General features: G+C 39.6%; 1 protein-coding gene across 4 annotated transcripts in view; it reads right to left on the reverse strand.

Annotated features, from left to right (window-relative positions):
- Lpar1 (lysophosphatidic acid receptor 1) overlaps positions 1-16,272 on the reverse strand; it is a 154,700-nt gene extending 138,428 nt beyond the window's left edge. The window contains exon 1 of one of the 4 annotated variants that reach the window (XM_046451960.2): positions 15,984-16,272. The gene's annotated coding sequence lies outside the window, so the exon portion shown is untranslated. Of the gene's footprint in view, positions 1-14,924; positions 15,207-15,280; positions 15,587-15,983 lie in introns of those variants that run through there. The other 3 variants (XM_046451962.2, XM_046451959.2, XM_046451961.2) reach the window with 3 other exon arrangements.
- Between the last annotated feature and the right edge of the window lie 2,610 nt (positions 16,273-18,882).

An 18,882-nucleotide genomic window follows, 5' to 3' on the forward strand; every position in this document is an offset into this window, starting at 1 on the left:
ATCACTTAGGAAGTGAAATTGTTAGTCATCTCTAAGCTTTACAGATGCATATATCTGACCCCTGTGTAGAGTAGATTAGAAATGAGAAGGGGAAGGGCTCTAGGCCAGAATGTTCTTGTTTAGAAGACACTTTCAAATCCTAGTCTTTAAAAATAAAGGTTTCTTTGCTTCAAAGGCTAGCCTTTGTTAAGTAAGTGTATGCAGTCTGTTCAGTGCTACTGTATGAATAGCTGTAAACTTAAGTTCCTGTAGGAAATATCTAGTGTTTCTAGATATTTAAAAGTGCACAACACATGGTAAAAGTAAAGTAATACCCTTTAAGTACTTTTTGTCAGTACATAGGAACGGTTGCCATTTAGGGGAATGAAACTGTTGAACTTGATGTCTTGGAGAGTATGTTGAAGGTTCACTGGGTGGTAGGTAGAAGGAGGAGAAAGTAGACATAGAGAAACAGTCTGTGCCCCTTAGATTAGTTCAGATTGTCTAGCCATTGTTATAGGTGCTATATTTAGTTACTAATGCTGGGTATTTAAGTTCTAATATCCAAAGTTTAGCAAAATAATCCCTAAATAAATATCCTTTTGTTAGTTTTTAGGAAGAACAGTCATCTAGGAATGACCTTTGTAATCCACCTCTTGGAAGTAGGGGTAGTCCTGAATTTAGTCAACGGAATGATGAAGAGGAAGGGTGGGGGGAAGTGCTTCTTGCTAGTACCTCCATATCTGGAAGACAGTTTTAGATTATAACCATAGAACTATATATGCATTTTTGGTAAAGCACTTGTGTTATAGTGCACAAAGTTCACACTTTATTTCACAACATCTAACCTTTCTAGATGTCCTGAGGTATCATAAAAAGTGGAGCTAGTGAATTTGCCAATTGTAAATATCTTTTTGTTATAATTGATAGAAAAGATGCATCTTGGAAGTGGAATTGTTTTATCTCTGGGCATTGTTTATCAGGACTTGTTCATCAGGCTGCAGAAGAGGAGCAGAAGGAAGCATGCAGGGAGAAATGAGAGCAAGTGCTCAAGGATTTACATTTGGATATGAATCATTAGTGTGTGTGCATCTTATGGCTGTACCATAGGAATACTTTAATTCATTGCGAATATGGATACTTGGTAATATTTTAGTAGTAGAAATCTGATAATGAGCCTTCTTAGAAACATGCTTGGTGTATTCTGTTGCTTTGTCTCATTTTAAATTGAAAATTAAGGGAATGCATTATTTTTAGTTGTAACTCTGCCAATATAACTACCTAGAGGCCTGTTGCCATTTCTGTCTTCAGTGAAATTTTTGTCCCCAAGAAAGGATTACAATTTTTTTTTAATAGATTGAGTTGGTGCAGTGTATTCTTGGTTATCAATAATACTCATGTAGCTTTGGGAATTTGAATTGGTGAATATTCATGAGGTGTAGAAAGGCATAATACACACTATTATCTTAGTCACACAAAATGGGATGTGTGCCCATATATTCATAACCGGAGGGACCATCCAACTAAGCTGCTTGTGAATGGACGACTTTGTTCTTTACTTATGTTTTTATTTTTCCTGTAATACATAGATTAACTTTTTAAAAAAGCTATTTAAAAAATAGAAATCAGCACCACAATAATTCTTACCATTACTTTAAAAATTCACAAAGAAGCTATTACATAATCATCTGATCTTCATTCATCAAAACTTCATGGGGCTGGGGCTGGGGCTCAGGCTCAGCAGTAGAGCACTTGCCTGGCATATGTGAGGCACTGGGTTCGATTCTCAGCACCGCATATAAATAAATAAAATACAGGTCTATTAAATATATATAAATATATCTCTGCAATCACAGATTCAACCAGTCATGGACAAATAATACTCAGAAAAAAAATGGAGTCTGTACTGAACATGTACAGACATTTTTCCTTGCCATTATGTATATATATATATATATATATATTTAATTTCATAATTTGTAATTTCTTACAAATTATGCATGGTTACTAAATTGATAGCTACCCTACATAAATAGTGTTTTTTAACCCACCAAATCTACTTGTCCTACATAACCAAGCCCAGCTTTGTGCAGTTCCTAGTACAGAGCAAGCCTTCAATATGTACTGTTATTTAGCAGTATACTACATGGCTGTTACTCAAAACTGTTTCAATAAACACCTACATTCATCTCCCCCCAATTTTTTTCTGTTCGCATTTGACTTTTGCCAAGTGAGAAGGGGGGAAAAAAGTCACAAACAGGAAGTCCAAAAAAAATACCAATTCATCAAACAAAAAGAAAAAAAAATGGCCTTCTACCTGTCATTCTCTTCCAGCACTGTATTTTCCTTCCCTAACTCATTTTTTCCATGACTGAACAATCCCACACACACATCCCATCTTAGCCCTTTACAGAATTAATCCGTCTTATTCTGCAGACCTAATGAAACGTCACTTCCCCAGGGAAACCCTGAGTCACCCCAAAGTCAGATGAGGTTCCCCATTTAATCTCATATGCTCTTTTTCCTTGCAACATCACATCTTGCATTTACACATTTGGGTGATCATTTGGTCAATATCCTCCTTCCCTCTAGATTCAATGCTTGGTGCCCCCTTATGATAATGACTACTTTACTCACCACCCTCACCAGAATCAATTATAGTAACACAAAAAGCACTGCTGCAGATTTGATGACAAAACAATACAGAAACCTTATGTCTGGATAGAAAACTCTCTGCAATCACAGATTCAACCAGTCATGGACAAATAATACTCAGAAAAAAAATGGAGTCTGTACTGAACATGTACAGACATTTTTCCTTGCCATTATTCCCCAACAATATAACAACTATTTACATGGAATTTACTACTTATTAGGTATTATAAATAATCTATAGATGATTTAACTATGCAGGAAAATAGTTACAGGTTATATGCAAATGCTATATCATTTCATATAATGAACTTGAGCATCCATGGATTTTAGTATCCCTAGAGGATAGAGGATGTGGAGACATTCCTGGAACCAATCCCCAATACTAAGAAATGACTGTATTTAACTTTTTAAGTTATGAAGTGAAAATATGTACTAAAAAATAATGAAAATTGGGGAAGATCAAGAAAATTAAAGACATACTAATTTTTTTTTGGGGGGGGGCATGGAGAATAGGATTGAAAGTCCTACTTTATACCCTGCTAGTAACACAGAAACTGAGACTGTACATAATAAATACATGTTGAATAATGAATAAACATAACTCCAGACAGCACAGGAGCAGACTAGAGCAGTGTCTTTCAAAGCATTATTTATGATTAGATCAGAGTTTTTAAAATATCTGAGTGTGAATAGTACTCTTTTAATGAAAATAGACTAATGGGAAAAAATAGAAAAAATAGAAAACAGAATTACTGTATATGGTAGACTGCAAGAAACTGTTGTTTCATTCATATATATACAAATATTTCTAACTATGGGTCATGGCCAAAAATCTTTGAAAATCACCAAATAAAATTACTCAATGCAACTCCTCTCAACTTTCCATTAAATGCTAAAAAATGTGCACAAAAATTAGCAATAGCACTGGGAAAATTTAAAAGGGGGAACCAAAATTAAGACACTATTTCCACTAAACATACACTGCAAATAATAGGTAAGAAGGATATCCTTGGCCCACATGCATGAGGCATACAGCACCTTTTGAACTCAACAAGATAGATGCTCTGATGCACATTAAAAAAAAAACCTGTGTCAACTCAGGAATGCAGAACATGCAATTGCCCAGATAAATATTAGAACACCACCACCCAACTAAAGGAGAAGCACCTTCTGAGAACAAAGCAAGAGGCTTAAGTGGGCCCAAGCACAGATTTGATTACAAAACAGACTACAAAAAGTTTACACTTAAAAATCACATTATATAAATATATACAGAGAAAGAAGGAACAATAAAAGTAAAGGCACACTAAATTATTTTATTGCACAGGAGTAGGATCAAAACTTATTTAATGTTTGACTTTGGGAATCAGAAACATTTTTATGAATGCAATTGGAAAATGTAGGCAATTACTTTTAAAACTAAAAACTAGATTTGGCCATTTCACAATACTATAGATGTATGAAACAAATAATTCACAGAAAAAGATAAATGACCGAGAAGCATAATATTGGATTGAACCGTATGAAATTGCCATTTTTACAGGATAAGAGTATTCAAATATCTGTCATTTTGTATGACTCGGCCGATCAACAATGATAACAACAATGTAGCTAATGCATTCAATGTAACAGGCATTTGAAAAGCATTAAATGAAGATTTGTGTATGTCATTTCTGAATAAATAAGGACTATAAGCCTAGAAGCATTATGTGCTCTATTTAAGGCCATGCAGCTGAGTACTGATAGAAAGAGACTTAAAATAGGGCACTGCCTGACAAGCCTGAGTTCTTCACAGAAGCTGCAGCACCTTTCAAGACAAACAAAACTTTAAAGAATTAACATTAAATGTTATCATTTATAATAATAAGTATAAAAGTAATGTTTCCCTCTTAAGAGGAACCTCAAAACAAAATCCAAGTAATTGTTGCTTATAGACAAATACATGAAACAAAATGACACCAAAAGTTTAAAATCAGAAGAATAAATGAAGTCATTTCAGACAAAGAAAAAAAAAGAAAAAGAAAATTGGTAATATTAATAGCAAAAAAAAAAAAAGAATGGGCTATTTTATATTGATAAAATATAACAAAGACCTAACTGGAATATGTATTTCATATTGCTATTTAACACATAGAAATTGTTATAAAGAAATTGACATTTGATTCCAACCCTATAAAAAAAAGAAAGAAATTGTAAGAAGCCCATTTGTAGAGGCACACTAAAGGACTATTATTGTTCTATAACAATTTGAGAAGATAAATGGGGCATAGAGAGTGTGTAAATAATATTATTATATTCATTACACTAATACACATTTATTGTACTTGTCACCTATAGAAAACCAGGCTCTTTTCAAGCAGTAAGGAAACAGAAACCATTAGTTCACAAGAAATAAAAAGCCATGTTCACTTACCAGAGTAAACTAAACAAATAATACCAAAGTTTACATGAATAAGCACCAATAATTAAGCAATCTTCAGCTACATTATATTGAATCACTAGCAGGTTTATACCTCCCAATGAAGGCAAGTACAAACAAGAAAATTTACTTTCCCTGTATTGTTATAAATTTTACAGTTATCAACCCCCAAGCCACACACACACAAAAAAAAAATTTAGTGAATATTATTAGCATATAACATAAAATTTAAGCTATTTCCACTTTAAAAAATTACCACTTTCAGATAGAAAAATCCTTTCTCAACAATGCCTGACTCACAATTAAAAATAAAATGCTAATTATTTCAAAATTATTAAAAATTAAGCACTCTTCCTCAAAAATGCCAATGCCGTCTCTTTTTTGTTTTTTCTTTTTTTCCTTGTGGGGTAGATTCAGGGACTGAACCCATGGCCTCATGCATGCTACACAAGTGCTCTACCACTGAGCTACATTCCCAGCCTGTTTTATTTTGAGACAGGGTCTTGCTAAGTTGCCCAAGCTGGCCTCAAACTTACCATCCTCATGCCTCAGCCTCCCAAATAGCTGGGATTACAGGTGTGTGCACCTTTCTTTTTCTTTATCAGCAACTCCCTCCTCCTCCATTTCCCTTCCCCCAATTTCACTTAACTAATTCTGTTCACCCTTTAAGTCTCAGACACTTTCCTACCCTCCTAGACAAGGTTTTTGGGCTTTCTGGACTCCTCCAGGATGCCCATTTCTTCTAATGCCAATAACATGAGGTAGTTGCTCAAAGTCTGTTGCCTTCACTGGACTGTAAATCTCATGAAGTCAACCCTGTCTCTTATTCTAATATGTTCAATATAAGGTAAATATATTTTTCCATTTATCCAAATATTTATCATGAATAAGTTTGTTAATTTTTGTCCAAAGAGTTTGAATTTCCACCACAAGCAAAGTAATGTACTAAGCTTTGGAAAAAAAATCAGAAAACAGGAATTTAAAAACAAAAATCTTTGCCCTCATCTAAAGAAAGGTCAGAAGAAAATAAGAACAACAATGAAAATGTCAGGTGAGCTGGATAAATAGGAAAGATCACATAATTTTAAATACATGAGTTAAAGAAGGCCTCACCAAGAAGGTGGTGACCTTTGAGTTAAGACATGAAAATGATAAAAGAACAAGCATTTGGATACCTGGGAAAGAACATCCTAGGCAGAGTGGATGGGTGATGGCAAAGACCTGGAAACTACATTCCCTGAGAACACCAGTACCTAAAGATAGGAAGAGAAGCACTAGTCCTCAAAAGAGACTGAGAAGAAGCAAGCAGAGATAGGAAATGAGTAGTTAAATAAGATGAATATTAGGTATTGAGATTATTATCCAGTCTTTAGAAATTTAAAATGAAAGATTTTAATGACATGTGTACATACTTTTGAAACAAAGTAGAATGCTATTAAACATTCACTAAGAGCAAATGTTAAAAATTGCAAGAAATTATCACAAAATGGAATAAAGAAGCTATTACTGAGTGGTGAAATTACAAATGAATCTCCTATACATACTGGATTTTCTAAAATGAACACATATGCCAATTAATAAAAATTAATATAATCTTTAAAAAATCATATGGCTTAAAAAGAAAAAAGAATAAATTTATCTTTGTTCTATCTCACCTGCAAGAAGGCATGCCAAAATACAATTATCTGAAATTAAATAAATTCTTTACTAGAAAAGGCTTTAAAAAATATAGGTACAGTGCAAAGTTATATTGCAGTCTACTTTTTACCTTAATTTGGCAATGAAAACTTAAAATGATTTGACCAGACTTTAAGAACCTTATTAGAGTTTCTCAAAGTGTGGTCCTTAGGATCCTGGGATTTCCAAAGTTGTTCTGAGAAATCTCTTTGTGTTTTATTGTAGTTATGACAGCAGTATGACACACATTGCTACTGTCTTATAGTAAATTAAAACTAATTTGAAACTCTCTTTAGTTCCCAAATCATCACCAATCTCCCAATAATGCTAAAGGTATTTTTCAGAGAACAGTAGCTGGAATGGATTGTTTCAGGGATTTCTGTTCATCCCAAAGAACATATGCTGAAATGTGCACCATTTCCTTCATATCATCCCAGAACCTCCTTATCAAAAGCCATTGTGGATGCTCAGTGAATGCTTACAAAACCAAACCATCTGCTAAAAACAAACAAGAAAAAAAAAACACTAAAGAATCTGAGTCTTGATAAAATGCTGAGTTTTTCATTCACTCTCAAAAGTTCTCTCCAGCTTATCACATAAATTTCACTGGCCTTTACACATCAAAATTGTTCAACATATTACAATTATTACTGATTACTGCAAGCTCTGACCTCTCAGCTAAGCTTCAAACTCCAATTTGCAGCTATCAGCTGAACATCTCTGCCTAGATGTTAAACATGTCTAAAATTAACAATCTTCCCTGCAACAATCTTGATATCCCTATGTCCCATCTGTTAATGGCATTAACATGCCCTTTTTTGTTCCCAACAGCCTCTAGCACCCTCCCTCCACAGCCTTCAAGATTGTCCCCAAATGCGCCATCACTCTCTGCCAGAAACAAATTGCAAGCACCCTTCCCCACTCACGTGCACACTCTGGGCCCTCTTTATTACTCTGGCATGTAATGAACTTCTCCACCCCCCTGCGGCCAGTGTCCTGCTCCAATGTAAATCATTCTTCTTCCCCAAGGCAGACTTACCCTTTTCATCCATCCCCATATAGATGCAGACAGCTTTGTTTAAACCTTGGTTTACATTATTTATCACTGCTTGATCTTAGTCATTTGTGTCCATGTCTCTCCATGTTTATAAGCTACCCGAAAGCAGGACCCAAGCTTTTCTGGTTGTTTTCTTTTCAGTGTTCTCAGTCAAGCAGGAGGACACAGAAGTATTCCAGATTTCAGTCGCATGAAAGTGAATTGAAAGGATCTCAGATGAAGTAACTAAAGAACAGACCCTGCTGGATTTGGAAAAGTCAGTCATCGTGCCCTGGCCTTAGAACCTTTACATCTCTGTGTCTACTCAGAAAGTAAAGCAAGCATTTCTCTGTGGAACGACAATAAATAGTGAGGACAGAATGAGTACCTCATTTTCTTGACATTACAATAATCCTTCCCGCAATGAATCATATAGTCGAAGAAAGCAAGGCAACCCTTTTAGAGAAAGCAATTGTTTCAGTTGCATAAGAACAGGCCATCTTTATCAGCTGCTGATTACAGACTTCTAAGGGGTGGGGTCTTCCTTTGATACTCCCACAATAAAACCTGCCTGTAAGGAATGACTCCATCTATCTTATGTACTCCAGAAGTGGTCCATGGGCCTTCCATTCATGCCTTGTTTTCTACCTAACGAAAGGCTCACAGATGCCAAATATGTGCTCTGACATTCCCCTGCTCCCCTCACCTGAGATCCAGATGCAGCAGAGACCTTGTGGAAGTAATCTTCTCTGGAATATTTGTCATCTTGATTATCATACAGCTGGAATTAGTTTTCTTATTTCCCTTTCAGAACAGCCAGACACTCATATCACTCTGACAAGAACTCTTAATTGAGTAATGCCATGGTGCCCCAGTCTGAGGAGAGTCCATGCAGGTGTTTCTGGCTTTAAATAGGTCACCTGCAACAGCAGCCTCAGGAACAGCCTCTCCATAACAAGAGGAGACCCAGGCAAGTGCAGTCACACACACATGAATATATGAAAACATACCCCAACACATAAATAAATACAAATAGAGTTTTCTAGGTTCACATGGGCAGAGGATGAGGATGAAAGGTGAAGTAACAACTGGATGACCAAGGGGAGTTAATCAGACCAAAGGGTAAGGTTGGAGTGGCAGATTATCTCATTTACTTTAGACATATCTATCTTGTTTGAATCATTATGAAAACCACATAATTTTACAAAGGAATGCAGCTACCTTCTTCTGGTTGGAATGTTTTCTACCACATTCATATCTCTGAGTGACTTTGACAAGAACATAAGTAAAAGATTTGAATGAAACACCCTGCCACAAGAAGGTGACCTCTAAATAAGTCTGACTTTCCACAAACAAGATTTGGATTTTTCTAAGAAGCAATCCACAAACTGAACATAGAAACTCAAATACAAGTTGGGTCAAAAGTAGGAATATCCAAAATGAGATAGAAGCCCACCAGGGCTACAGATAAGACATAACTGTGTCTGGCTCTTGGTTATTTTTCACAAGCAACAGGTAAATCTTGGCAAAACACTGCAAATTTATAAGATGAACTTGAGAAACCCAGCTGTCTCCTTCTCTTATAGGGAAAAGCTGTCGGATCTGAAAGCCCTGAGACTACTTTGAGGAAAAAGTTCCTGAACTGGAATAACTCAACAGACATACCCCCATACTTGAAGCATTTCAAAAGAACTTCAGGTCAAATGCAAGCTCCATGACAGAAGGGGACATCTCATTTTCTACTATCCTCTAGTATATGGTGGATGCGCAAAAATACCTGAATTGAATGTGGAATGAATAAATGAATGAGTAATATAAAGTATTAAGGAAAGTGTAAATGCAAACTAGAATTGCCATATCAGCTGTTATTCCTATTTTATATAACAGAGACACCTTGACTTACTCAGCCATAGCACAACTGGAAACAGGAAGCCTCTTGACTACCTCTGTCTTGATCCTTCTTTCCTCACCTAGAGTCCTTGCAGATCCTGGTCTTCCAGGATCCCTCCCTGGTGCTCCCCATCACCTCCTCTACCACACTGACCTCAAGGACCAGGTACCCCTCCAGCTTCCCCAGCTATGATGTTCCAGTAGTGCCTGAAGCCTCATAACCATGTTACACAGAATTATAATTATCTGTTAATATATCTGTGAGTTTCCCTTGAAGAGTAGGAATCCTTCCTTACTTGTCCTTACCCACCATAGTACCTAGCACAATGTCTGCAGGGAACAGGCAATCAGTTAAGTGCTCCTGGACTAGAACAGAATTTGCTTCCTCTGCCCCAATCTGGTTCTCCTTCCAAAGAGCCAGAAACATCCCTTCATTGGAGCAGAATTTCAGAATGAAGGTGATTAGGGATTAGCTAAAGAAAACCACTTGGACATACAGAAAGAAATCCACATATAACAGACATGAAGTCTAATCTAGACCATTTTTCCAACATTTAAGATAATAAAGAGGAAGTGTTCATAGTAGCAGTCCCTATATTGTGAGTCCTAAACCTTTGGAAGCACAGCCACACAAAATGGCCATAAGGAATAAAATCTTCTAATAATCACAACCTTAGAAATCTCACCTCCAGGAGGATCCAAGACCAGGCATTATTGTCCAATTTGCTTTTTCTCTTTTAGAGGAAGAAGCTAGTTTTGAAATCACTTTTCTTCATTTCTATAATATAGCAAGCACAGCCTGATTTGCCTTATTCAGGCTTATACATGTTTGTTTTAGCACTGGACTGAAGTTAAGAGTCTGCCCTGTCATTATCTCACTTTTTTAAAACAGTACCACAAAAAGAAAACAAATTATAACCTAAACCCATGGATGCAGTAAATATTCCCCTTTCCTTTTGGTGGTACTGGTGGGTGACTGAATTTTACATGAATTTCAGGGTTAAAGTTTCCATAGCACTGATCACATGACAGGAGCTCATGTCCAAGTATTAACCCATTAAGTCCCAAGTTTTCAATTCTGCAGATTACAATGAAATTGACCCAGGTGCATAAAAAAAAGACCAAGAATCATAATTAAGAGCTTATGTATCATTATCTTATTGTATTTCAATTATTTTATTTTATTTTATTATTATATAATTACATATTTTATACTATAAATTTTTATAGGTGTTCCACATCTGGAATGGTGGGGGAAAAATGAGTTAACACAATTTCTTTTAGTCTATCCCCACAAGTTAATAATATAACAACACTACTCTGAAATCCTGCTAACTTACTAAAACAACATGCCAGCTAATTTAAATATAATCCTCATCCCCAACACACACACACACATCTATACTATGTCCTAAGAAATAAGTATACTGACCTTGGGCTCCTTCAACTTAACTAAATTAATTTAATAGACATGACAAATGCAAGTCCCTTTGCAGAAAGCAAAAACACTGCTGGGAGGATCATTCACTCCAGTCGTATGGAGAAGCAGCTGACCTAGTATCTTTTAATTATCTGTTTCCAGCACCTCCAGACTCAAACCCGATTCAAAGTCTTTACCTTAGTCAACTCCTGCTTTAACATGCAGCTGAAAACCTCTCCACTCCCACCTGTGACACGAGCACTGGGGTGGGAGAGGGAACCTACAGAGCTACTCAACACCACCTCTCCCAGGTGGCTGCAGAGATTCTTCCTGAAAACATGGTGAGCTAACGGCTATAGGTCTAGGAATTAAAAAAAAAAAAAAGTTCAGAAGTATTATACAGGATTGAGCAAGCTACTTCTATTGGAGGACCCACTACATAAAGGATTCTCAGGATTCTATTTACCCCCACATACCCTTTATGGGGCCATTAACCCTATTTCCAAATTAACAATAATTATTTCCTTTTGTGCTACAAATGTTCAACCACTGAGGTTAAATACCATGTATAACATAAACAGGGTCAAGAAAGCCAGTCACCAGAAGAGTCATGTTTAAGTTAGCATTAACCAGAAAGTCCTTCCATAAACAAAAAAAGGTGGGGGGGGGATGTGGGGAGGGAGGAAAAAGAAAAATGCTGTGATGGTCAGCTCTGGGCCTGCATGATGGATTTAACACAAAAACTCAGAAGGCCCCATAAGGCCCAAAGATAACACACTCTCACCAATTTTTACTAAATTAAATTTCTCGAATACAAAAAGCAATTTTTGGAGAGAGGGTGAAAAAAAAACACATATTAGTTTTTTTTAAAATCTGTATATAATAAAATTAAACTAGCAATGGTTTCCTAAAACTTAGCTGCCATGAGTTACAGAGGAATGTAACAGAATAAAAGCCCAGTCATCTCTCATCATTTCATCCCTCACTCTGCCCCTAAATGTGTTTCTCTACTTCCCCACTCCCAAAAGCACAACTCCTTAACCTAATATCCACGTTTTCCTGTAGTCCAACACTTTGTAACTTTCCAACCTTCATCAGTGGGAACTCTGACTACCTCCACTTAGGAGAAGGCTTCACTCTCCCACCTTTCATCCAAGAGACGCATCATCCTTCAAGTTCTGTTTGTGAAGTCTTTGCCAGAGCCAGAATTTAATTTTCCTTTCCCTGGCATGCCAAGTTTCTTGGACTCCACAACCACACACTGTTATGCAATATGGCACATATATACACATTCGGTGTACATACTGCAGTTTGCTTCATAGTAGCTTTCCAGAGCTTTCTTTTCATCATCCTTATATCCGTTACCATGGAAGGAGTTCAATGATTGCTTCTTTTTTGTTGTTGTTGTTGTTTTATTTATTTTATTTGCTAATGCAAAGAGTCACACAAACAGCAATTTTTCTTCAAAAGATGAATTAACCATAGAGAAATGGCATTTGTGTTTATAACAAAAAATCCTCAAAAGACTTTGTAATGTTTTGAACAACTAATAAAAAATTTAAAAAAAAATGATTGCTTCTTGAATTAAACTCTCCTCTTTTTCTCCCGACTTTTTATGTCTTCCTTATTAATCTCTCCATAAGCTATTTCAATAATAACACAATACGGACTTTTGGGTAACATGATATATAAAAATAAGAAACCAAACAGTAGTAAGATGCTGACTTAATGAGGCAGAGTTTTAGACATTCAACCAAGAATTTGTATTTGAGTTTTTATGACATCACACTTCACTTAAAACTCAATTGTGTTCCTCAAGTGTGTAGACATATTGATACCAAAAAAGTTAAAGAAAAGAAAGACAGGCCACACATCAAACACAGACATTAAAAACTTGACCTCAAACTAAATTTCCAAAGTCTTCATTTATTGAATACTTGGAGCTTCCCAGTGAAAATGATACCATGTATTTTGCCCAGATTACAACTTTTTACTAAGCATTAGAAATGACCCTGTCCCCTAAAGATCACTAACTTCAGACAATGTCATTGTGTATCAAAAAGACCCAGCAATTGAGATTTATACGCCCTTCATATGTCCCAGAAAGTGGAACAAGAGAGATTAAGAAAAACTTCACAAAGACTATGATTTGAGAAAAAAAGAAACAAAATTACATTTTGGAAAATATTATCTTTGAATGAAAACAGAAGTTTCTAAAGGGCTGCTACTTACATTCCCACCTCTGTTATTTTTTCCCATCTCTCACAGGGATACTAAGAGCCAAGTTGAGTGCCCAAAGCCCTGGGCAGCAGCTGTTCCCCCTGAGAGGATGCAAATGGCAAGTTGCTCCGAGGATACCTAGTAGAGGTCAGACTACAAGAATCACCCTGACCTCATGTGAATTTTAAAGCAACAGAGGCTCACAAGTGTTAATAAGGGTAACCAGAGGTTGAATTAGGAAAGGAAAGTACTACTGCTTGAATACTGAATGGAAGAGGGGGGGGGGGGGAACAGAGGAAATCAATTTCCAGCTCAAGGTTCTTTTCCTTCCAGGGACATCCCTTGCTGCTATTTTTGTTTGTTTGTTGTTCTTTCCATCTTTTGGGCTCTATTGCCCTCCTGTTTCCCTCTCCGACTGACCCTCTCGCACTTCCCTTTCCTCCCTTTTTACCGTTCTATCATGGGATAACCACCCACCAGTTTCTAGTTACTGGAGAACTGGAAGGAAAGAACAGCAAAGCTCATCAAAACCCTCCATTTTCCAGATGAGGGCTCTGAGAACAGAGCTGACCTGATCCGGCGAAGGTCGCGCCGCTAGGGGACGCCCCCGTGCAAGCGGGCTAGAATTATGACAAGCCTGTCCTCTAGCCTGGATCCTTAGCCTCAGCCTTCCTGCCTCACATAACCTCCTTCTCTTGCTACTTGGTTTCTTTATCCTCAAATTACACAGAATCAAGAAGAAATGCTGTCCTGAATATTCTCACAACGTTGACGATCGCTATTTATGTGTGTTTGTACGTCTGTGTAAAAGCAATTTTAGTTTGGTTCACACGGCCCTAAGTCTAATAGATATCGTTTTCCCTTGGCATTCATTTTATCTGACAAGGGAGTAACTCCTTAGAAGTTAGCAGTTTTCCGAGGGCCTGAACCTCCCTTTAATCAGAACTGCACTTTGAATCACAGACCTCTGGCTTTACAATCATGTTGGCCGAGCAAAGGACACTTATGCAAATGGTGAAAAACAGACTGATAGAACCTGAAGGTATAGACGGCTTTGCTTTAACAACTAGTTACGTTTTCAATATTTACGTTTATCAATCGGTATCCAATGAGAAACACGGCACTCAGTGAACTTTCACAAAAGAGCCCTCACTGGAAATCCTGGTTTACGAAAAATCCATAGATTTCCACCAAAAGGAAAAGGGAATAAAGCAGACAGCAACAATCTCAGGCCCCAGATAACAGCAACAAGTCCTGGATGCCGTCACTCTTAACACATCAAAAGCCAAATGGCAGCAAAGAAAAATAAGAATAAACTTTAAATTCATTCCCCAAACTAGTCCAACACAAGCCAAACGAGCCCATGGATTTCAAAACCGTCGACTCAAAGCCAGGTCCCTCCCTTGCCTTGCATTTCCCAGTTACGGAAACTTAAGTTGAAAGCTCTCAGTCCGGAGGGACGAGAGAGTCGTCAGAGAGAAGTAAGGGATGTGGGAGCCAAGCTCAGCGGGCGCGGGGATCCAGCGGCTGTTCACGTCCACGGGGACACGACACTGGGGGGACTTCGAGCGCCCCTCGTTAGCCCTCCCGCGTCCGCACCCCGATCCAGATAACCACAGGCCACCTACGTGTCACTTGGGCGAGCCCCGCGTCGCACTGACCTGGCTAGGGGACAGGAGGGCCGGCTGCAGCAACTTCCCTCCGGGTCTGGGTCAACTTGGTGAGGGAGGCCAGGAGAGCCTCGCCTCGCCTTCTGCACGCCGCCTCGCACGCGCGCACACCCACTCACACCCGACCCGGCGAGCGCGCGCGCACAACACACTCACACTCGCACACGCGCGCACGCACAGCCACAAAGCCTTCTGCGGTCTGACGGTGTGAGCTGAGCGCGCCGTTTGGCCGCCGAGCAGTCGCTGCGGCCAGCCACTGGCTCCACGCCCAGGGGGCGCCGTCCCCTGGTGCCGCGTCGCTCCCGCCCCTTTACCTGCACTCGCCACCGCCGAGCGTCCCGCTCCGGCCTCCTTGGGTCTGGCTGGCTTCAGGCGGCGCGGCCAAGTCCGGAGGCCCCCGCCCTGGGGCCAGCAGAGCCCAGCCCTCCGCCCTCCCCTCGGCGGTCGCCCAGAGCTGGCCGTCCCTGAGCCCACCCGGCCGGGGTCCAGTGCTTGGCCGAGAAAAGGGACAGGGCTCCGCGGCGCTGGGCCCAGGCCGCTCAAGTCCCGGCAGCGTTCAGCAAGAGAACAGGGGAATCGCAACTCTCGGAGCGTCTCCGCCACCCGGCCCCTACTGCCCAGGCTGTGGCGAACTGGCAGGGTCGGCGGGGGAGGGGGCCCCAGAGGAGGCCAAAGAAGTAGCGCGAGACACCGGCCTCCTTTCGTCCTCCGCCGTCTTCCTTTTATGCTTGCTCCACGTAGCACATGTCAGCAACACCCGCACCCCCAGACGCCCTCCCCGAGCTCGCCCCCTTACCTGTGTGGCGCACCCAGGGCCCCTGCCTTCAGCACGCCCCCTCCCCCATTCATTCGCTGAACTTCCCGCCGCCGCTGCAGGTCCAGAGGCTGGGGGTGGCCTGAGCTTCCCATTCATTATCTTGCCAACCCTCTTCTCCCCCGCCCCAGATCAGACACACCCACTGCTGGAGACCCAGGGCCGCCAGCTCGGGATCGCCACCCCCAGCCCCCTGCGCTCACCCCAGTGCCAGACAGCTTGCTGGACTCCGGTGGGCGCCCCTGCACGTTGCATTTTCATTTTGTCTCTTTTCTCTCCCCACTCGAAAAGCTCTGGAAGACTTCGCAAGGCCCGCAAAGCTCCAGGTCTCCGTTCAGTTTCTAAACTTTAAAGTAGGCACAAAGTTTCTCCCAGGGCAGCCCTTGACTGGAAGCTGCAAAGAACGGGGTCGACTTTGCTACTGGAAAGGTTGTGTGTTTCTGGTTCTGAACTTTCACTGACTGGAGCTGTTTGCCGAAGCAAGTGTGCCTGTGTTCCCTAGTCATCCAGATCCGTGATTATAAAATTCCCTTCCGCTTTCCCAGTCTAACTCTGCAAGTGCAAACTATCAATTTTAGTTAGTGTAATTAAGGGCGGGGAAAACACACCTGGAGGTGTGGGCGGGAGCGGTGAGGGACTAAGGCCTCCTAGGGATCATTCTCCAAAGAGTGGCAGCCACCAGGATTCGCCCAGGTCCTATAACATCACTCAGTTGATGTGAGTCTCGCCAGTCACTCCATCCCACCCACCCACGTCCCACCCTGGTTCCTCAGGCTTTCCGGAGTGATCAGAATTCTCTGCTTCTCCCTCCACCACTAAAGCCACGAGCACGTATCAAAAGTAGCTGCTTGAAAATAAAAGCTTAATCAGCACTCGATGGAAATGGCACATAGGTTGGCCCGATAGCAGTACGGGAGGACTGATGTGACCACATTTAAGAGGGAATGCTGGACAGCAAGGCAGGGCTTTAGTGGTGGTCACTCGGATAGTGGGCCTTGCATAAGGGACAGGTCACTGTAATCAGCGGCGGGCATTGAGAGTAAGACTCCCACTGAGTCTTACTTTTCAAGCCTGCACTGAGTTGTGCACTGAAGAGACCATGACCATTTCCTGCCATTGACTTCTTAGAACCTTGACCAAGCTCCTGTGGGTTTTGCAAGATTTTCAAGGCTGAGCCGTGGCCACTGATCATTTACTATTCGAAGTTCTTTCCTTTAAAAAAAAAAATCTTTTAAATCAACTTTAAACGAGGCTGCTTTCTCTCTTTTCCTAACAATTTATGATTCATTTCACAATCTGCTTAAAATATGAAAAAAATAAATAAATTGTAAAATGCACAATGCTAGTTAGTATGTTCATGCACAGCACCAATACATATGAATATTTAGCCACTCTTATCTCCTAAATAACAATAAAGGTTTATCCTAAACTGTAAGGAATATTACATTGGAATGAATAGAAAAATGTTCAATATAAAATCTAAGTATCATAAAAAGTATTTATTGGAGGGTCTGAGGATGTGACTCAGTGGAAGAGCACTTCCTTATCCTTAGCATGTGCAAAGCCCTGGGTTTGATTCCTGGTATCCTACCAAAAGGGATAAAAAAAAAAATGTTGCAAGGGAAGTTGCCAGGTGCAGTGGCACAGTGACTCAGGAGGCTGAGGCAGGAGGATTGCAAGTTTGAGGCCAGCCTCAGAAATTTAGCAAGACCTTGTTTCAAAATAAAAAAGGACTGGGGATGTAGACCAGTGGTAAACTATCAATTTTAGTTCAATCCCAGCACCAAAAAAAATGAAAGAAAGAAAAAGAACATACTGAAAGTGGATTTTATTTATAACTATAGTGTTACTCAATTCAGAAAAAAAAATTTTATTACTTAATTTTTCTTTCTCCTTCCTACTACACCACCCATGTAATAGGTTTCTCAATACCAATTCTTCTATATCTAAAGAAAAGATAGTTGTAAAGTTAACTATTTCCATTGTAAGCTTTTTCCCATAAATCAAGAATACACTACAATAAGTTTTTTACCTAGTACTCTGCTTGAATATTTTTAATACATTGATTTTCATCTCGTGCCTTTTTAAGGAATGCTGCTTCTGCTTCAAATGCCTATTTACTACCTTAAATACTCTCTGGTCCTTTCTAACATCAAATGGGGACATCTGTACTTATAAGACAGGTGTTTTTAAGGCTAAGTTAGGGACTGAGGCTGTAGCTCAGAGATAGAGAACTTACCTAGCATATGAAATGCCCTGGGTTCTGTTTTAGCCCTACAAAAAAGAAAGAGAGGGAGAGAGAGACAGAGGCAGGCATTCGTGAGTTTTTTGCTCTAAGGTACTTTCCTCTTTATTTGGTCTACCATGCCTAAAATGAAGTTAAAAACAAAATAAAAGGCCTACCTGGACAGACCTGTCTTCTTAACAAGCGTGGACCTGTCCAAAAGAGACAGCTGCTGCAGCCAGCTTTAGGTCAATAACTTTAAAATCAAAAGTAAGTTGTGTGTCCAGTATGAAAGGAGAGAGAAAATCAGATACCACACAGAACCCACTTTAGCACATAGATTAGTCCATCATAGCTAGTATTATGTTCGAAATGAACTCATGCTCTTATCTGTAAAATGGAATAATACTAGTACAATCAATTTTATAGGGCTCCAAGTTGTCTTTATCAAAGATAATATATTTGTTTTTGTTTTTATTTGTTCTTTTGTTTGGTGGTACTGGGGATTGAACCCAGGGGCACTGTGCCAGTGAGCTACATCCTCCCCCTCCTTTTTTTTTTTATTCAAATTCTTTCCAGAATTGGCCTCAAACTTGCAATCCTCCTGCCTTGGCTTCCCAAATAGCTGGGATTATACTCAACCAGCTTAAATACTATATTTGAATGAGCTTCATAAAATATTAACAATCATGATGTTGCTTTGTTGGAAATGAAGGAGGATACCTTGATACACGTCATGTGTCCACCTGTCTGAAACCATCCTGTCATTTAGACTTATTTCCACTCTTAAATAGGCATCCTGAAGCTTGCTGTTCTAAACTTTCCCTCCTATCCTCTGCCAAGCAGTCTTTCTACATTTGTTTCTTCAAATGTCTTCA

Source organism: Marmota monax, unplaced genomic scaffold (assembly GCF_021218885.2).
Source record: "Marmota monax isolate L192 unplaced genomic scaffold, Marmota_monax_Labrador192_F-V1.1 WCK01_AAM20220418_F8-fsc00020, whole genome shotgun sequence".
Classification (NCBI taxonomy): Eukaryota; Metazoa; Chordata; class Mammalia; order Rodentia; family Sciuridae; genus Marmota; species Marmota monax.